Source organism: Rhyacophila brunnea, unplaced genomic scaffold (assembly GCF_057557595.1).
Source record: "Rhyacophila brunnea isolate RB1 unplaced genomic scaffold, BYU_Rbru_1.0 scaffold_5, whole genome shotgun sequence".
Lineage (NCBI taxonomy): Eukaryota > Metazoa > Arthropoda > Insecta > Trichoptera > Rhyacophilidae > Rhyacophila > Rhyacophila brunnea.
This window is the reverse complement of record NW_028233170.1, coordinates 26,754,182-26,772,759: the sequence shown is the minus strand read 5'-3', so window position 1 is coordinate 26,772,759 and position 18,578 is coordinate 26,754,182. Positions and strand designations below refer to the sequence as shown.

At 32.0% G+C, this 18,578-nt stretch overlaps 1 protein-coding gene across 1 annotated transcript in view; it reads left to right on the top strand.

Annotated features, from left to right (window-relative positions):
* The first annotated feature begins 6,125 nt into the window (after positions 1 to 6,125).
* LOC147066218 (sodium-coupled monocarboxylate transporter 1-like) overlaps positions 6,126 to 18,578 on the top strand; it is a 46,356-nt gene continuing 33,903 nt past the window's right edge. Inside the window, exon 1 of the mRNA XM_085955405.1 lies at positions 6,126 to 6,263. The gene's annotated coding sequence lies outside the window, so the exon portion shown is untranslated. The remainder of the gene's footprint in view (positions 6,264 to 18,578) is intronic.

Here is an 18,578-nt window from a genome sequence, read left to right as displayed (position 1 = left end):
CATCATCGATACTAAATTTATCTATACTTACATAATAATCTCTAATATCGTGGATTACACTAAAATTATACTGTTTAGCATTTTTAAATTTCTTAATTTCTTTCTTAATTTTTTTTATACTTTCTGATTATTCAATTATTAAGTAATACAAAATACCATGAAGCACATGTGTTCACTATCTCAAAGGACACGCCAAGCGGGGGTGTTAGGGGGTGCTAAACACCCGGGCGACAGGATTCAGAGGGCGGCAAAAGTCAGAAAATAATTATTTTTTAACGATGTTAATAAAAAGTAGGTATACCTACATTTTTCAATTAAATACACTGAATTACATTATGAAATATATGAAGTACCTGCGTACGTTGCTTACTTCCGAATGGCGTCACTTACCACAGGGCGGCAAATCGAAGATTGAATGTTAATTTATTATAGAGAAAACGAGAGTTTCATTCAGTCGCAATATTAAAAAAAAATAGTCACATAAGTTTGTTTCATAGACAGGAAAAAAATCCAACATATAGGTATAACGTTTTAAAAACCGATTCACATTATAATGCGGTGTGTCATAGGTATATTTAATAGGTAAACATATGTCATCATTTTGTTATAATTTGATTACCTACCTATTTTGATGACAACAAAATAATTATTTCTACTTTGCTTTGATATCTTTATTTTTTTAATTTGGAGGCTAGGGGGTGGCAATTTAGAGGTTGCACCCGTGCGACAGTCTTCCCTGGCGCGGCCCCAACTATTCTTATTCCGATCAGATAAAAAATAATGTGCAACAAAATGACTTCGACATGTGAAGATAATGTCGACCCAAAAAAACAGAAGAAAAATTGCCTCGACGTGGCACTGCAACACGATGTGGTGATTTATATTCGTGAAAATTAACATATTATGGTAATATTTTCTCTGATTGGTATACATTGTCCGCTACTGCAATCGATATTCGGTGAATTTCAATAATAAATCTGATTAACAACTTAATAGATTATATTTTATGCCATCATAATAAACGTACATATTCCAATTTTTACAGTTCTCTCACAATTTCACTTATGCAGTGACGTCCCTAGACAAAATGCCGCCCCTAGGCAGCGCCAAAATGCAGCTTTTTTTTTATACAATATTTTTTATCATTCTTTCATGACTCCAATAATCTAAGAAATGTGTTGTATGGATACATTACTAACAAAATCTAGACTACTAAATTTAATTTGAATGCCATCTCTACTTCAATATACAATATTGCGAGTCCACGGTTTCACACATTTAAAAATAATACCTGATAGTGATAACTTTCAAAACTCGCGAGTTTCAAAAATATTTGGTTAAAATAATTAGGTAAGTAATAATTCAAATATAATTTGCAAATCTGCATGTGTCATTACTGGTCACAAAGGACTTTACGTCCAAGGACAACTTAAGTAAACTAGTCATCGAGAACCCGACAAAAAATACAGTTATGTTAAACTTTTTATGTTAATTAATACATTTTGTTTCTAACCAGTGAGCTGATTTTTTTAATAGAAAGATATTTCTGTTATTACTAAGTTTAGGTACCTACCTATTTCTACATATACCTAATGATTCTTTTCGATTTGCCGCCCTTCGAGTAACTGCCGCCCCCAAGCGACGCTCAATCTGCCTACACCCACAGGACGTCACTGCACTTCTGTATACCATAATTGCGACAGTGTAGGTAGGTACCTATTCTAGTAGTTTGGTTAGGTAATATGTAATTTTATTTTATAATAATATTCAATATCACAATCGCTGAAAACCTTCATTGATTGACTATTATAAATTTCATAATATTAAGAAAACTTTGAGTTTAAGGTATATGCTCCATTAACTAGAGACGCCTAGCGGAAAAATATGAAAATTAAAGTAAAAGACAATTTGATAATACATATTTCAACGATTTTTCTTCGGCAATGAAAATAAATTTTATTTTATTTTGTAAAAAACCCTATTATTACATAATATTATTGTTTTTTGTTTACCATTACAATTTAGTTCATTATGTTTTCTCTTATGCAGTGAAAATGTTTATGAATAATTTTTAGTTGTAAATACATAATATTATATTATATTTATCTAATATATAAAAATTAATATTTGTTTGTTTGTTTGTGTGTTTGTTTGTTTGTTTGTTTGTTTGTTCGTATTTAATGCGCAGCCATACCGTTCATCCGATTGCGATAAAGCTTTGTCAACTTATTGCTTGCACTTGCGCGAAGAGTATAGGCTATACTAATATATAAAAATGAATGTCTGTCTGTCTGTGTGTCTGTCTGTCTGTCCCATATGCGTTCCTATACCATTTATTCGATTGCGATGAAATTTTGGTAAGTGGTTGTATGCACACCCATGAAGGTTTCTGAATTAGAAAAATCATCATCTTCTTCTTCTTCTTCATTCTATTTTTTTTTATTCGTATGGTTCCTATACCATTCATCCGATTGCGATGAAACTTTCATCAGTTGTTGTGGTAACACCCGTAAAAGTTTCTGAATTAGTACAACCATCTTCTTCTTCTTCTTCTTCATTCTATCTTCTTTTATTCGTATGGTCCCTATATCATTCATCCGATTGCGACGAAACTTTCGTCAGTGGTTGTGCCAACACCCGCGAAGGTTTCTGAATCATTTTCTTCTTCTTCTTCATTATATCTTCTTTTATTCATATGGTTCCTATACCATTCATCCGATTGCGATGAAACTTCGTCAGTTGTTGTGGTAACACCCGCAAAGGTTTCTGAATTAGTACAACCATCTTCTTCTTCTTCTATTCTATATTCTTCCATTTGTATGCGTTCCTATTCCATTCATCCGATTGCAATAAAACTTTCGTCAGTAATTGTGCCAACACCCGCGATGATTTCTGAATTAGTACAACCATCTTCTTCTTCTATTCCATCTTCTTCTATTCGTATGCGTTCCTATACCATTCATCTGATTGCAATGAAATTTTGGTCAAGTGTTGATCAATGAATTGATACAACTATTTTCTTCTTCTTTTTCTTCTATTCCATCTTTTTCTATTCGTACGCGTTCCTATACCATTCATCTGATTGCAATGAAATTTTGATTAAGTATTATGCTCACGCCCGCAAAGGTATCTGAATTGATACAACCATTTCTTCTTCTTTTTCATCTATTATATCTTCTTCTATTCGTATGCGTTCCTATACCGTTCATCCGTTTACAATGAAACTTTGGTGAGTTGTCGTGCGCATGCCCACGAAGATTTCTGAATTAGAAAATCATCATCTTCTTCTATTCGTATGAGTTCCTATATCATTCATCCGATTGCGATGAAACTGTTGTCAGAAGTTGTGCTCACACCTGCAAAGGTTTCTAAATTAGTATCATATAAAATACTAAGTTTGTTATTTGTTTGTTCCATCCAATTTTGGTTTTTTTACTGCATATTAATAACATTAATAACGTTTGCATATTTTGGATTCGATTTTAATTTAGTGTTCTTTTGTTTGACCTTTACTCTTATTAGAATTATTTTCATATTGCCATATTGTATTACACAGATATTTTAATATTAAAAAAATAATTACCTCTTAATTTTTTTTTAAATATCTAAGATAAATATAACCACGAAGCAACCCTGTGCGAAGCCGGGTACTTCAGCTAGTTATATATAAACATCAATATTTGTTTGTTTGTTTGTTTGTTCGTATTTTATGCGCTGCTATACCGTTCATCCGATTGCGATAAAACTTTGTCAACTTATTGCTTGCACTTTCGCGAAGAGTATAGGCTATATCTTATATATAAAAATGAATGTCTGTCTATCTGTCTGTCAGTCTGTCTGTCTGCCTGTCTGTCCTGTATGCGTTCCTATACCATTCATCCGATTGCGATGAAATTTTGGTAAGTGGTTGTATGCAGACTTGCGAAGGTTTCTGAATTAGAAAAATCAACATCTTCTTCTTCATTCTAATTTCTTTTATTCGTATGGTTCCTATACCATTCATCCGATTGCGACGAAAGTTTCGTCAGTTGTTGTACGCACACCCGCAAAGGTTTCTGAATTAGTACAACCATAATCTTCTTCTTCTTCTTCATTCTATCTTCTTTTATTCGTATGGTCCCTATATCATTCATCCGATTGCGATGAAACTTTCGTCAGTGGTTTTGCCAACACCCGCGAAGGTTTCTGAATTAGTACAACCATCTTATTCTTCTTCTTCATTATATTTTCTTTTATTCGTATGGTTCCTATACCATTCATCCGATTGCGATGAAACCTTCGTCAGTTGTTGTACGCACACCCGCAAAGGTTTCTGAATTAGTACAACCATAATCTTCTTCTTCTTCTCTATTCTATCTTCTTTTAATAGTATGGTCCAAAGAGATTGAGACAGTCTAATCTCTTTGTTATGGTCCCTATACCATTCATCCGATTACGATGAAAGTTTCGTCAGTGGTTGTGCCAACACCCGCGAAGGTTTCTGATTTAGTAAAACCATCTTCTTTTTCTTCTTATATTCTATGTTCTTTTATTCGTACGCGTTCCTATTCCATTCATCCGATTGCAATAAAACTTTCATCAGTAATAATTGTGCCTACACCCGCGAAGGTTTCTGAATTAGTACAACCATCTTCTTCTTCTATTCGTATGCGTTCTTATACCATTTATCCGATTGCAATCATATTTTGATCAACTGTTGTGCTCACTCCCGCAAAGGTTTCTGAATTGATACAACTATTATCTTCTTCTTTTTCTTCTATTCTATCTTCTTCTATTCGTATCCGTTCTTATACCATTCATCCGATTGCGATGAAATTTTGACCAGTTGTTGTGCGCACGCCCGCAAAGGTTTCTGAATTAGTACAACCATCTTCATCTTCTTCTATTCGTATGCGTTCCTATACCATTCATCCGATTGAATAATATTTTGATCAAGTGTTGTGCTCACGTCCGCAAAGGTTTCTGAATTGATACAACCATTTTCTTCTTCTTTTTCTTCTATTCTATCTTCTTCTATTCGTATCCGTCCTTATACCATTCATCCGATTGCGATGAAATTTTGACCAGTTGTTGTGCGCACGCCCGCGAAGGTTTCTGAATTAGTACAACCATCTCCATCTTCTATTCGTATGCGTTCCTATGCCGTTCATCCGATTGCAATGAAACTTTGGTGAGTTGTCGTGCGCATGCCCACGAAGATTTCTGAATTAGAAAATCATTCCTCTTCTATTCGTATGCGTTCCTATGCCATTCATCCGATTGCGTTGAAACTTTTGTCAGTTGTTGTACGCACACCTGCGAAGGTTTCTAAATTAGTATTATAAAAAATACAAAGTTTGTTGTTTGTTTGTTCCTTCCAATTTTGATTTTTTTTTACTACATATTAATAACATTAATAACGTTTGCATATTTTGGATTCGATTTTAATTTAGTGTTCTTTTGTTTGACCTTTACTTTACTTATTATTTTCATATTGCCATATTGTATTACACAGATATTATAATATTAAACAAATAATTACCTCTTATTATTTTTTAAATATCTAAGATAAATATAACCACGAAGCGACCCCATACGAAGCCGGGTACTTCAGCTAGTTTATTATAAAAATCATTATTAGTTTTTTTTATAAATAATCAGGAATGTCATTCAGAAACCAACCTTTCAGTATAGTGACATCTACAAATTTTAAGTAGTATTATTTTATTTGTCTTCAAAATACAAAAAGAAGTTTCCTTCATTAGAGTGTAATAGTTCCTAGGATTTACAATAGATGGCGAGATACGCGTACAAATAAAAATGTATTCAAGAATATATTCGGCTAGATTTTATACTCTTTTTTAGATTTATATAATCTGTTTTATGACACACGGCGCATTATCTCTTTTTCCATTTCGCTGTGTGTTTGTTTCAATCGTGCATAAAAGGATTTTACCTATTATAGTTTTCTACCGTCGAGTGTATTAGTACCGAATGAAGAGTGAATTTGTGAAGAAAATTTCAACATCATTCAATTTGACATTTTTTGCACATTGTTTTTGTCAAGAGAAGTGTCAAATGTTTTCGTAAATCTGCCGCCAGAGTGCGAAATCAGCGAAACAGAAGTGCGTGTTGTTATTATTTTCAGTGCGGCGGGAAGTTTGGAAATAAATGCATCTCTTTTTGATATTCAATTTCAGAGTATTCCGAAGAAATATTATATGTTTTAATTGTGTGTGAATCCATGTGAATATCGTTTACCTCAAAATTGAAATCGGCTAATGGTCAGTACTTACATTAAATTATTATGTAGATATATGTATTTAATAACATTTAATTATAGTTATCCAATGTTGTTTCAATGAGGAATAAGTTTGTTGTTTTTGAGTTATAGTATGTATTGTGGTCATGAAACACACTGCGGAAATAATAATTATTGTTTAATTTCCTGTCTGTAAGTAGATAGATTTGAGAAACTTTTGTCAATTTTCATAATTTTTTTATTGTTTATTGTTTTAATATTGTTACAAATAAACACACATATTATTAAAATATGACATCTAACTGAATTGTATTAACATATTTTAAGCATGCTGGTTTCGCTGATAATTTATTATTACCCTGAATTGACTGTAATAATAATTTTTAATACATAACGTATAATATTATGTAAAATATTAATCAATATTAAAGATTTTAACGTAGTTTGCAGTACTACGTAAGTAGTAAATGAATAATTCGTGTACTTAATTTATTTACATTATGAACCTAACCTTACATAAAATTGAGAAGTTTTGATATTTTTAATGTAAGTACATAATTAATTCGTTTTATGAATGTACCTACTCACAATTTATTATCGACATATTATTCAATTCATCATTATTGTTGACGTCCTAGTTTGATTTTTGAATCCCATCCAATTTGCTAATACCTGCGTAATAAAATAATATTGTTCACCTCTCAATATTTTTTGGTTGACAGAACCCTTGGAGTCATTGCCCCCACAAGGGATGGGGGCAGATGTGGTAGTTTGGATGACCAGATAAATGATATAAACACACATCACAAAATGTTCTTCAATAGCAAAATAAAGTCGCTATTTTACTTCAAGAACATTCATATTATGTTGTAGTTGTGGGATGCAATTTTTGATTATTATGTGTCGATACTCGACAACATTCAAGTGGATGTTTTCAAAGATATAAAAAAAACCGCTAAAAATACACTAAATACCATTTGGAAAACGCTACCGTAGAGCGTCACACTACTTTTAATCTTCGCGATAGGTAAGGGCGCTAAAGATCCTGGCCTAGGGGCATGCATCAGGATGTGGGGCTCATGCTTGGAGGAGTATGTAAATTGTAAAATCTCGAGAAACCCCTACATGAACGACACAAATTAAGATTCATATAGGTAAATTACAAATAAAGGCATGTTTATATAATATCTAAGCAAAGTGCCGTCCGTTTCTAAGTATCTAAATTCAATATTTATATAATTTCACAAACCTCTGCATTTTATTATTTCGGCAATGGACGCGTGCAAATAAATTAATATAAAATCTGATGTCCATACTATTCTTTAAGTTAATTAATGTTGTATTATTCGCATTTCTTCGTTAATTTGCAGCTCCTTTATTGGATCTACGTGACTGGATGTAGTCAGTAAATTGAATGATAAGTTAACTCATACTTCTTGAAAAAAATATATTTTATACACTGGATTTAAGAATTATCTGTTAGCACTTGGAATATAAATCAATACTTAGTTTGCTTTACAAAACTAACGGTACCATATTATATACAGTGACGTCCCTAGACAAAATGCCGCCCCAGTTTTTTTTTATCATTCTTTCATGACTCAAATATTTAAGAAATGTGTTGTATTACATTACTAACAAAATATAATTACCACTAAATCTAATTTTATTTAAATGGCATCTCTATTTTAATGAATAGAAAATATTGCGAGTCCACAGTTTCATATACATTTAAAAACAACTTCCAAAACTCGCGAGTGACTGGCAAAAATATTGTTGAATAAATTTTAAATTTGGTAAGTATGTATCTACCTACAATTAAAATATAATTCACAAATCTGCACGTGTCATTGTTGGCCATCAAGGACATGACGTCCAAAGACAACGGAAGTAAACTAGACATCGCGAACCCGACAAAAAATACAGTCCTGTTAAACCTTTTATGTTAATTAATAGATTTTGTTTCCAACTAGTGAGCTGATTTTTTTAATGGAAAGATATTTGTGTTATTACTAAGTTTGGGTGGCTATTTCTACATATATAGATACCCAATGATTCTCCTCGATTTGTCGCCCTTCGAATAACTGCCGCCCCCAAGCGACGCTCAATCTGCCTACCCCCACGGGACGTCACTGCATACATATTTGAAACGATTTCACAGAACAGTGCATAGTAGGTGGCGACATTCATTATTAAATACTCAATTCGTCAATTTTTATTCATTCATCTATAGTTGCCGTAAAATTTCTTCTCTTCTCGCATAGTAGGCACTTTTTAGACACGGTATCTCTGGTCAAGATAATTCAACGCATGCGAATTTTCGTCGAACCCCTGGCACTGGGTACTTGTGGAACCCGGTTGGGAATCACTGTTTGCCTAAATGCCCTAAACTGCTCGGTTATGAGTATGACGAACATGCAAATACTAAAGTTACAATAAAATAAGTATTTGCACGTTCGTCATAATCTCGTCAGCTCAATTTGAACCTTGTACTTACGTGATTACTGCACCGAACGCAAGCTGAAGAATTTATTATTGAATATTTTTACAGGTTTGTTATATTATTACATTATTAGAATTACGCTCAACAATAGCAAGGCAAATATAATATTCAGTAACATAATTCCTATTGATTGATAACATTATTAACGTTAACTTATAATTATTATTATGTATGAAATGCTCAGAGTGGAATTTTCCTGTTGGTAAAAAAATCAATACTACTTAATTAATTGATTTAATTAAATTACATGACGAGTTTGTATGACATAAGAAGAAGAGTTTGCTCGAGTAGTAATGTAGGTATTTTTTTCACAATCTGGTGTTCGCTTGATATGTTTTACAAGGTTTTGCAAATTCTTGTATAGGTAATCCCAGCGACCAGTGTTAAAATTAAAATAATTACAAGATAAAAAGAACTTTTTATATACAACGTTTTTAAATTTACTGTTGAATCATATAACCTTGACTTGCTTGAACGATCAAAAAAATATGTACTTGATAGAAATAATACTGAAATGTCATATTGATTTCCATAGTAACGCACGTATATATTAATAATTTAGTTGCTAGGACCATCCGCATAGCAACCAATAATGGTGTCGAAATAACTTTTCATACAAAACAGAATTAACTGAAAATGTCGAATCAATTCTACTTAAAGATGGCTAAAAGTATTTAAAAAATGCATTGGCATCGTGTTCTGATATATTCTAAAAGTTTCAAATGTCTAGCTAGTCGGGAAGTTAGTTAAAAATCGATTGCAAGATTTGTACCGGACAAAGAACCACCGGACAAATAAGACTACGAGCTAAGAAAAACGTTGTAAAATAGCCGAAAACTCGCATTCAAAAAAACTAAGACATATTTGCATGGTTTTTACGAGAACAAATATTGAAGAAGAATAAAATTTATTGTGTTATGATCAATATTTAATTAAAACTTACAGCTAAAAACCACTGAATATACAAACTTTGGACATCACTAAAATATTGTATGTAACAATGTAACATTTATTTTATTTTAAAGCAAACATTATGTACTTAATACCTATTCTAACCTTTTTTATGAGAAATTTTAAGCGATTTGTGGGATGTCGAAAAATGAAAAAATTTAACGTCAAATGCCAGATGACAAGATAGATCTTTTAAAAATGCTAAGTCTAGCAAGAAAACGCTGCCAGCGACGAGTTCGTTGAATCCTGATTGGATATCACCGCTTTTTTCAATTTCATTGTCATTTTTACCGCAGCAATGTTTTCTTTATTTGGCATTTTTTCTGAATTCAAATTTAGCAAGTCGATGTTTTTTTAATTGTTCCGTCATTGACCGTTGTATGTTCGTATATAAATAGACTACTTTAATTCGTTTAATAATGCATTCTGGTAATATGCCATCTCCTGTTTTGTTTATATTATTCTAAAATTATTGTCAATAAGACATCCTTTTGTTTAAAATAAACACGTTCTATGTTGGCAGTATTTTCTTGACATTCCAAATTTTGAAAATTGAAACTGCGAAAATGTTAGTTGTATATGTAATGGTATTAGTGTAGGTATAAATAATGCATGTGTTTCAAGATACCATTGTGCTCGCGTATAAATTGAAAAAGCATAATAAATATAACAGGGTTTCATAGCCATCATGGGTTGTAACGCAACCATAAAACAGATTAATAAGATAGAAATGTTAAAGCCAGTCGCCATGGACCAAGATTATCCAATATTTCTCCACACTCAATATTTAAACCTTGTTACAGCCTAATCCTGAAGGCGATCCACTTCGTATTATTTTTGTACTCCCCGTTTGTAACACTGATTACACGAAAATTGGTAAATAAGATCTAATGTCAAGTAAGCCAAACATGGCCCCCACATTCTGAAGCGGGCCCCCAGGCTAATGAGATATTATAAGATCGCTAATGTTACAACCATTTCCTATGACGCTCTACACCAGGGGTTCTTAACATTTTTACGGTAGCGGGGCATTTCAGATTTGGGATAATAGTGGCGGGCGCACATAGGATTTCTAAAAAAACAAGATTTAAGTATTATGTGTTACATTTATTATATCGGTAGATTATACATTTATTCACATTTAAGCACCTGTGAGGGCATTCACAAAAAAGCATAAAACACCCATACAGTTACATAGAAAATAAAAGAGATGAAAATGAAAATAACTGACGCTATTAGTGCGATCTTTGACATTGCATTTCAGTTACTAACTTTTCAAGGTCAGGAGTGTAAGATGATAATTCCAATCGTAAACAATTATCAAGGTTGGTATTAGTAAGTCGAGATCTTGTTTTTGATTTTATTATGTTCATGGTGGAAAATAAAGGTTCGCACAAATATGTGGAACAAAAACAGGATTTAATTTTGTAAATTACTTTTTTCAAAAGAGGGTACTTTTTATGGTCAGCTAAATTCCAAATGTTTTCAATCAGTCCGTTCGATTTTAAGATAATGTCATTTTGAATATCTTAAATTTCTTCAATTTTTGGTGTGTCTTGAAAAATGTCCGCTATGAAATTAGCAATTATAGTAATGTCTAGGGAATCCAATCCCGAGCCAAAATTCTGATCCCGGGATTTCGGTATTACAATTTGACAATCCCGGGATCCCGGGACTGGTCCCGGGATTGGGATTTTTTTCCATTGTTAATATAAAATTTTTATATTTACAAATAACATTGATAAAATCGGTCAAAAATAAATCTAGTATAATTTATACTATTTAAGACATTTATTGTTAATATTGTATACGTTAAATCTTGGAAATACACAAGTTTATTGGAGTAAATAATATTGTAATATAAATAATAATGTGAATTTAATATGAGATTGCTATTTCTGATAGTAAAGACATAATGAATAGATCAGCGAGATTTAAAATAGTAAAGCAAATAATCATGGCGTACCTTTCCGCTTCATAAATCTAATTAGTCAGCCAAATATGAAACTGCCGTAAACCGTATGATATCATGGTGGGATTACTTTGTTAAAAGTGCGAGGCATTGTTTTTTTACCAATCTTTCTCATTTTTAATAATCTATGTGAAAAAATAAAATGAATCGGGAACCTACACATCAAACTTCATTCAAACTCAGTTTATTTCTAATGTAGTTATTTTGTATTAAAAGTATTTTTTCTGTTGTATTTTCCATAAAAATTGATAAAAAAATCAATCCCGAAATCCCGGGATTATGTTTATCAATCCCGGGATTCATAGGTATCGAAAATAGCTCGGGATCCCGGGATCCCGGGATTGGATTCCCTAGTAATGTCTATGTCTGTATTGAAAGGATTTAAAAAAAATGTAGCCATCGGTTCGATAATTAAAAATTGCTGGAATCTATTTTTATATTTATCTAAGAGTTAAGATGGTAATAAATAATTTTACGACAAAAAAATTTTCACCAGTCACATTTTTCATCCTTGGAAAATGTACAATAGAATTTTTCGAAAAAATATTTATTACGCAAGAAAAATACGTACCTAAACAATTGTACAATATTAGCATACTTATGGAACCTTTAACTCACTGACAGTGGAATTAAAATTTATTCCTAAAATAACAAAAATATGGTTATTTTGTTGCGATTTAAATAAATAATTCTATTAAAAAATATATTTTTTTCGTTATTTAATACTTTGGCGGGGGCGTTTTCCAAATGATGTTCGAAGGGTATTCGGTGAATTTTTAGTGATTTTTTGTATTCTTTAATATATCACTTGAATTATGGACTTGTCGAGTATCGACACATAATAATAAAATATTGAAACACAACCAATAAAAAATAGCGCCGCAGTGATATGTGTTTATCTCACTTATATGGTCGACCCACCACGTCCCCCCCACCTGAGCCCGGGCCCCCAGGCTAGAGTCCCGTCATGCCAAACCATTTGAAAATTGAATGTTATAAGAAGGCTAACATTCTTTATTTAATTCAATGCCTGTCATATAAGTGGGTAAATCGTGTTATAAATTATTCCATAAACTAGATATTATGATAAATGCACAATAATGCTATTCTTGTGATACCTTGGAAATATGTTAACACCGACAACACTGGCCTTTTATTCTTTCCTAGATTAATCAATATGTATTACATCATTATAGTCAATAACGTGAATCCATCAGAAGACGAGTACATGAAGGACAATGTATGTCTATGCATTTTATTTTACGTTATTTCAATTTAACTCGACATGCATCTCCTTCTAAATGTTTAAAATAATGAACAACTTATCACGGACAAGATATCTATGTGAGGTTATTCAATTTGATATAAAAATTGTATGTACATAGTAAATACACACATCCATATTTTGTATTACGAGTCACTTTCTATCCGGGTTCTACCTTCTGACATCTTACAACTTACTACTGGATACGTATACACACTCACACTGATTTGACCAACTAAATAAGATTTGTACAATTTTATCTTTAAGATTATAACTGGATTAAAAGGATTAATAATTTTTTTCTTCTAAAAGCAGTAATAAAATATTATATAAGTAACCAATAATTAAATCTTCTCACAGTTCTTACATAACATTTTTTATTTAATTAAATTTGCAACTGAAATTAAAATAATTAAGATTCCAGCTTTGTTCAATTTTCAACCTTCCATATATTATTACTTACAATAAAATTACAGATTTCATCTAGTTTTGTATACCTACCAATACAATGTAAACCGAATTTGTAAACAATAAAAAGTGATTGATAATGTATACCAATATATAGATTTAATACTTTATATAAAAATGTTGAAGAATGAGATTGGCAAGACAGTCAGTATGTACTATTACGTGTAAACCATGGGTGGCCAACCTTTTCAGCAGCCGGGACAGATTCTAAAAATGAGATTTCCTACAGGGCCGCTCAACCGATTTTTTTATTATACAAAACAAAAAAGAAATATATATTAATAAAATAAAACAAAAATGATAATCAAACATATTTATTAGATTAGACTTTTTTTAAAGAATAAAAAATAAACAAAATAATATAAAAATAGTAAATTTTAGTGAGAAGTTTGATTTTGTGTGGCAGAACTAAGTGCCCCAATGTCGATATCGAGTGAGGTTGTTCCTACACGCAAACAGTTTTCCAAATGCACATCAGTGATTCGTGTTCTCACTCGGGATTTTATGCTTCATCCGACTAAAAAACTGTTCACACGTGTAAGTGTTTCCAAATAGCGAAGTCATTCATCATTAGAACATGTTTGTAAAACGCCTTATCCTTATCCAAAAATATGTTTTGTAAAACTCTTCCAAACCAACCTGATGGAATTTCTCCTTCAACTGTTCATCGCAACATATTTCACAATGTTCCATTTGTAAATTTCCCGGTAATAAATTCACGTCTACGGAGAATGGCGTTGCAAATGCAGCAAAAAGCACACGGTGCTTTTTAAAATCTTGAGCTAATATCGAATCTCAATTTGCGAAATTAGCACATCTAGCGGGCAGCATTTGATATTATTTTTATTTTCTCACTGCTCCACGGGCCACAAATTGACACCCAGTGGGCCGCGGGTTGGCCACCCATGGTGTAAACAGTTATTATCGCGATAGTTTAATATACACACTACTTATTGGTGCCAGTAAATCCATGCACGTGTACAGACGCTATAAATGCAGTTTTTACGTATTTGGATTTTTATAATATGAAAGTTTTAGGTCTCTTACGAACTGTCGACTGGTTTCTTGCTACCCTGGTTGCCTGCAAGTAGAAACTATCGCTGGATGCCGCAACCACCTGTGTATATGCTGATTTCCTTTTATATGCTTTGTGGTTGCCGTCAAACCCGGTTTCCAGCACTGGTGATAGTGCGTAAAGACCCTTAAAGTAGTTATCAATTTTATTTGAAAAAATGTACACAATAAAATTCACCTATCATTATTATATGTGTACCTACCTAATGAATTTTATGATATCGTTACTTGAGATAAAGTAACATCAAATATTTAAGAAAGTAATTGTGTGAGATTACTGATTACTGATTATCTATCTAATCTTTATGATTGTCACCAATTTGTCAATTAATTATTATTGTCGTAGGTAAAAACACTTTATCTTTAGAAGTAGGTACCTGCCCACATTTTATATTATTTATTATCGTTTTTTTGTGTAATAATAATATACTTATTATGTGATTGCATGAGTCGATAGTTATAGTGAAATCAGGTTGGGCAAAGTTATGCGGTTACCAGCCAACTTAACATTTTTCTTGCCAGATCTATCATTTTTCACTAATCATCTAGAAAACATGACATTAGGCATGTCTCTTTAAATCTAGCATTTTTTCAGATCGGTAGACTGACTGGTACTTAACTGACTTCCACTGTATTTTTTTTCGACCATGTCCGTTCGTAATATGATCATAATGTGGGCCACCACAGAGTAGAGGTTTGTATTAACAGATTTTTGTTTTTTACGAACATAAATCCTCGGCCATGCATTTAGACGTACAATTTTAATGTACCCTTGAACTTCCAAATTTCTACTGTCTTTTTTTCTGAGAGGTAATTTTCTTGATTTACTCTTTACTCTATCAGGCAAAGTCGAAGAGCCCTCACTTTTTCAAGGAGAAAAATAGATTTTTATTTGGTGCTTTGGCTCTCTATTCTTTTGTCAGCGAATTTGGTAGGTATTGGTGCCGTGTAACGGTCGAGAATTAAGAATTTAGTGTATTATTGAGAGCTATGTATGTTGACTTTGCAAAAACTATGTACCTATGTCATTATTATGCATATCAGCTTATAATACAAGATTCCATAATCTACCACAAGAATTTATTATTGTAAACACTTTCGTTTGAAATTGAGAAATATAGTCATATTTCGATACATCAGGATTAGGGATTCCAATCCCGGGATCCCGGGATTCGGGATCCCGGGATCCCGAGCTATTTTCGATACCTATGAATCCCGGGATTGATAAACATAATCCCGGGATTTCGGGATTGATTTTTTTATCAATTTTTATGGAAAATAAAATAAAAGCGAAAATATAACAGAAAAAATACTTTCAATAAAAAATAACTACATTAGAAATAAACTGAGTTTGAATGAAGTTTGATTTATACCCATGTGTAGGTTGCCGATTCATTTTATTTTTTCACATAAATTACTAAAAATGGAAAGATTGGAAAAAAACAATGCTTCGCATTTTTAACAAAGTAATTCCACCATGAGATCATACGTTTTACGGCAGCTTCATATTTGGCTGACTAATTAGATTTATGAAGCGGAAAGGCAATAAGTACGCCATGATTATTTGCTTTACTATTTTAAGTCTCGCTAATCCATCCATTAAGTCTTTACTATCAGAAACAGCAATCTCCTATTAAATTACCATTATTATTTATATTACAATATTATTTACTCCATTAAACTTGTGTATTTCCAAGATTGAACGTATACAATATTAACAATAAATGTCTTAAATAGTATAAATTATACTAGATTTATTTTAGACCGATTTTATGAATGTTATTTGTAAATATAAAAATTTTATATTAACAATGGAAAAAATGCCAATCCCGGGACCAGTCCCGGGATCCCGGGAATGTCAAATTGTAATCCCGAAATCCCGGGATCAGAATTTTGGCTCGGGATTGGATTCCCTAATCAGGATGTCCGTGGCTATAGCAACATTATTCTTTTATGCCTTCCGTATTCCTTTAATTTTAATACATAATACACCATTATAAATTATACTATTGTACTGAACTTTATTCGGCAAACTTTCCATTGCACTTTTGGAAATTGACTTGTCATTTTACGTTTTTTATTTTCAATGATAGATTTATTTTAATATAGTGGTATTTGAAGGACTAGTCTTTCCTTAAAAGTGTGTATAGTAATGACATTTTATACATCTTTCCTAAAAAGTCGACAGATTCTTCTTAATTTCCAAAATTTACAGTGCACGTCGGCCCTTAAAGTTGGAGGTTATCTTTACCTATTTTATCAAATTGTTTATCATGGTTCAGTTAATAGCACATTTTGGTGAATAATAAAACTGTAATGAGAGACAATGTGTCTTAAATTCAAAAAGAACATTTCGTGAAAATGAAATTAAAGATTTTTAACACCATTGTTAATGTACTTACGACTTAATGGTTTTATTATGAATACACCCAAAAAGTGAATTGGCTCTGAAACATGTCAATTTAGGTACAAAATTTGTACTTGCTAAGTACGTATCGTAAATACACTTGTAAACATATTTGATTATTTTAATATAGAAATAGCATTATCCTTCATATTTCAATGTCAACGATTAAATTGTTAAAAAAATAAGCCAACAGTAATCTAAAAAAAGGAGTCGAACCGGTTTAAGCAAACAAACTGCAACACTGAAAATTATTAATAATATAAGATGTTTTAATAATTGGTAATTAATTATTAATTTATGTCAATGACAAATGTCATTGATTTATGTAGTTAAATTAGCGTTTAGATATAAGATTAGATTGGAAATAGCTAATTTATTTTAATTATATAGATCGTAATAAACACGTTTTATATTTGTGTTTTATTTAACCACACCAGACATCTGATTATAAAAACTGATCTCGTGAGACCTTGTCATACAGTACGAAACGGAAATCGAATCTAAATTATTGGAATACGTACCTAGAGTCTGTCTTCTATAAGCTGGCGTGCGGTTTCCCCCCCGCTTCAGCATTCCGCACTGCATTCCCCTCGTCCCTTCACATTGAAAACTTGTAAAAGTCGAACGCGATGGCAAATGCTTTCCGTCGTGACGTGAACGCCAGCTTATAGAATACAGACTCTGCATAGTTCTTTTTTTTGTAGAAATTATCATTAGTGTATGTATTTACTCTTACTAATAAGAATAAATACATTCACAAATACAAATTAATAGGGGAAGAATAGGGTATTGGATTTTAAAAGTGTTTTGTACCTAATAACAATAAAGAAAACAATCTTCTGTTGTCTATCTCTACCCTATACTGTGTCGATTTTTAACCTTTTAGGTTGGCGGAATCCTTGGAAAATTTTGTAAAATCTAAGGGAACCGCTTTCTGGATGACAAAATATTCAAAGACTTTTAGCGTCGCAGGCAAAAAATTGTCATTTCCACGGAATCTATCCTCAAAAGTTGTGTAATTCGTGTTCTTTCTTTAATGTGCTGCCCCGAAATAACGCATGATACGTCTACATTCTACATGCATTGGACATTTCTGACAGTAGTCAGTAAAAATGATAGGTAATTAATTAATATTGAATACATATTGATTTATGACACGAGCAGGGAACTAGAAATAATTCTGTTCTGTGGACACGAGTTATTTAAACACTATGCTTTAACTGCAACCTTATCGTACATGTTTTAAATGCTCTTACATAAACAAAACGAGTGCATTTTATTTAGTGATGTTGTAATCCATTATTGCCACAGAATTTCCTTTCGTATAAGAAACTTAGGTAGATACTTATTTTATGTGATATCTCCAATCAATCTAAATTTTCAATATAGGTACTTTATTGTTTAAAAATAGGCCGTGCTAAACCCTTTTTTACTCTATTACTGAGAAGTTTATGCAAATTCTGTAGTTGGGAATCACCGGTATATATAGAGTTGAGACGGTGATTAACCTATCGATAGATTATTTATTATTGCTTGTTTGAGTCAGCGAAGTTCACAAAATCTAGCAGTGCAACTGACTTTCGCATTTACTCCACCAATATTGCTTATAGCTTCTCGTACTTGTCCGGGTAAATTCCCCATGACCAGGAGTTCGTTAATTTGAGTATAGCGGTGAAGGCCTGGCATGGAGCTATAACT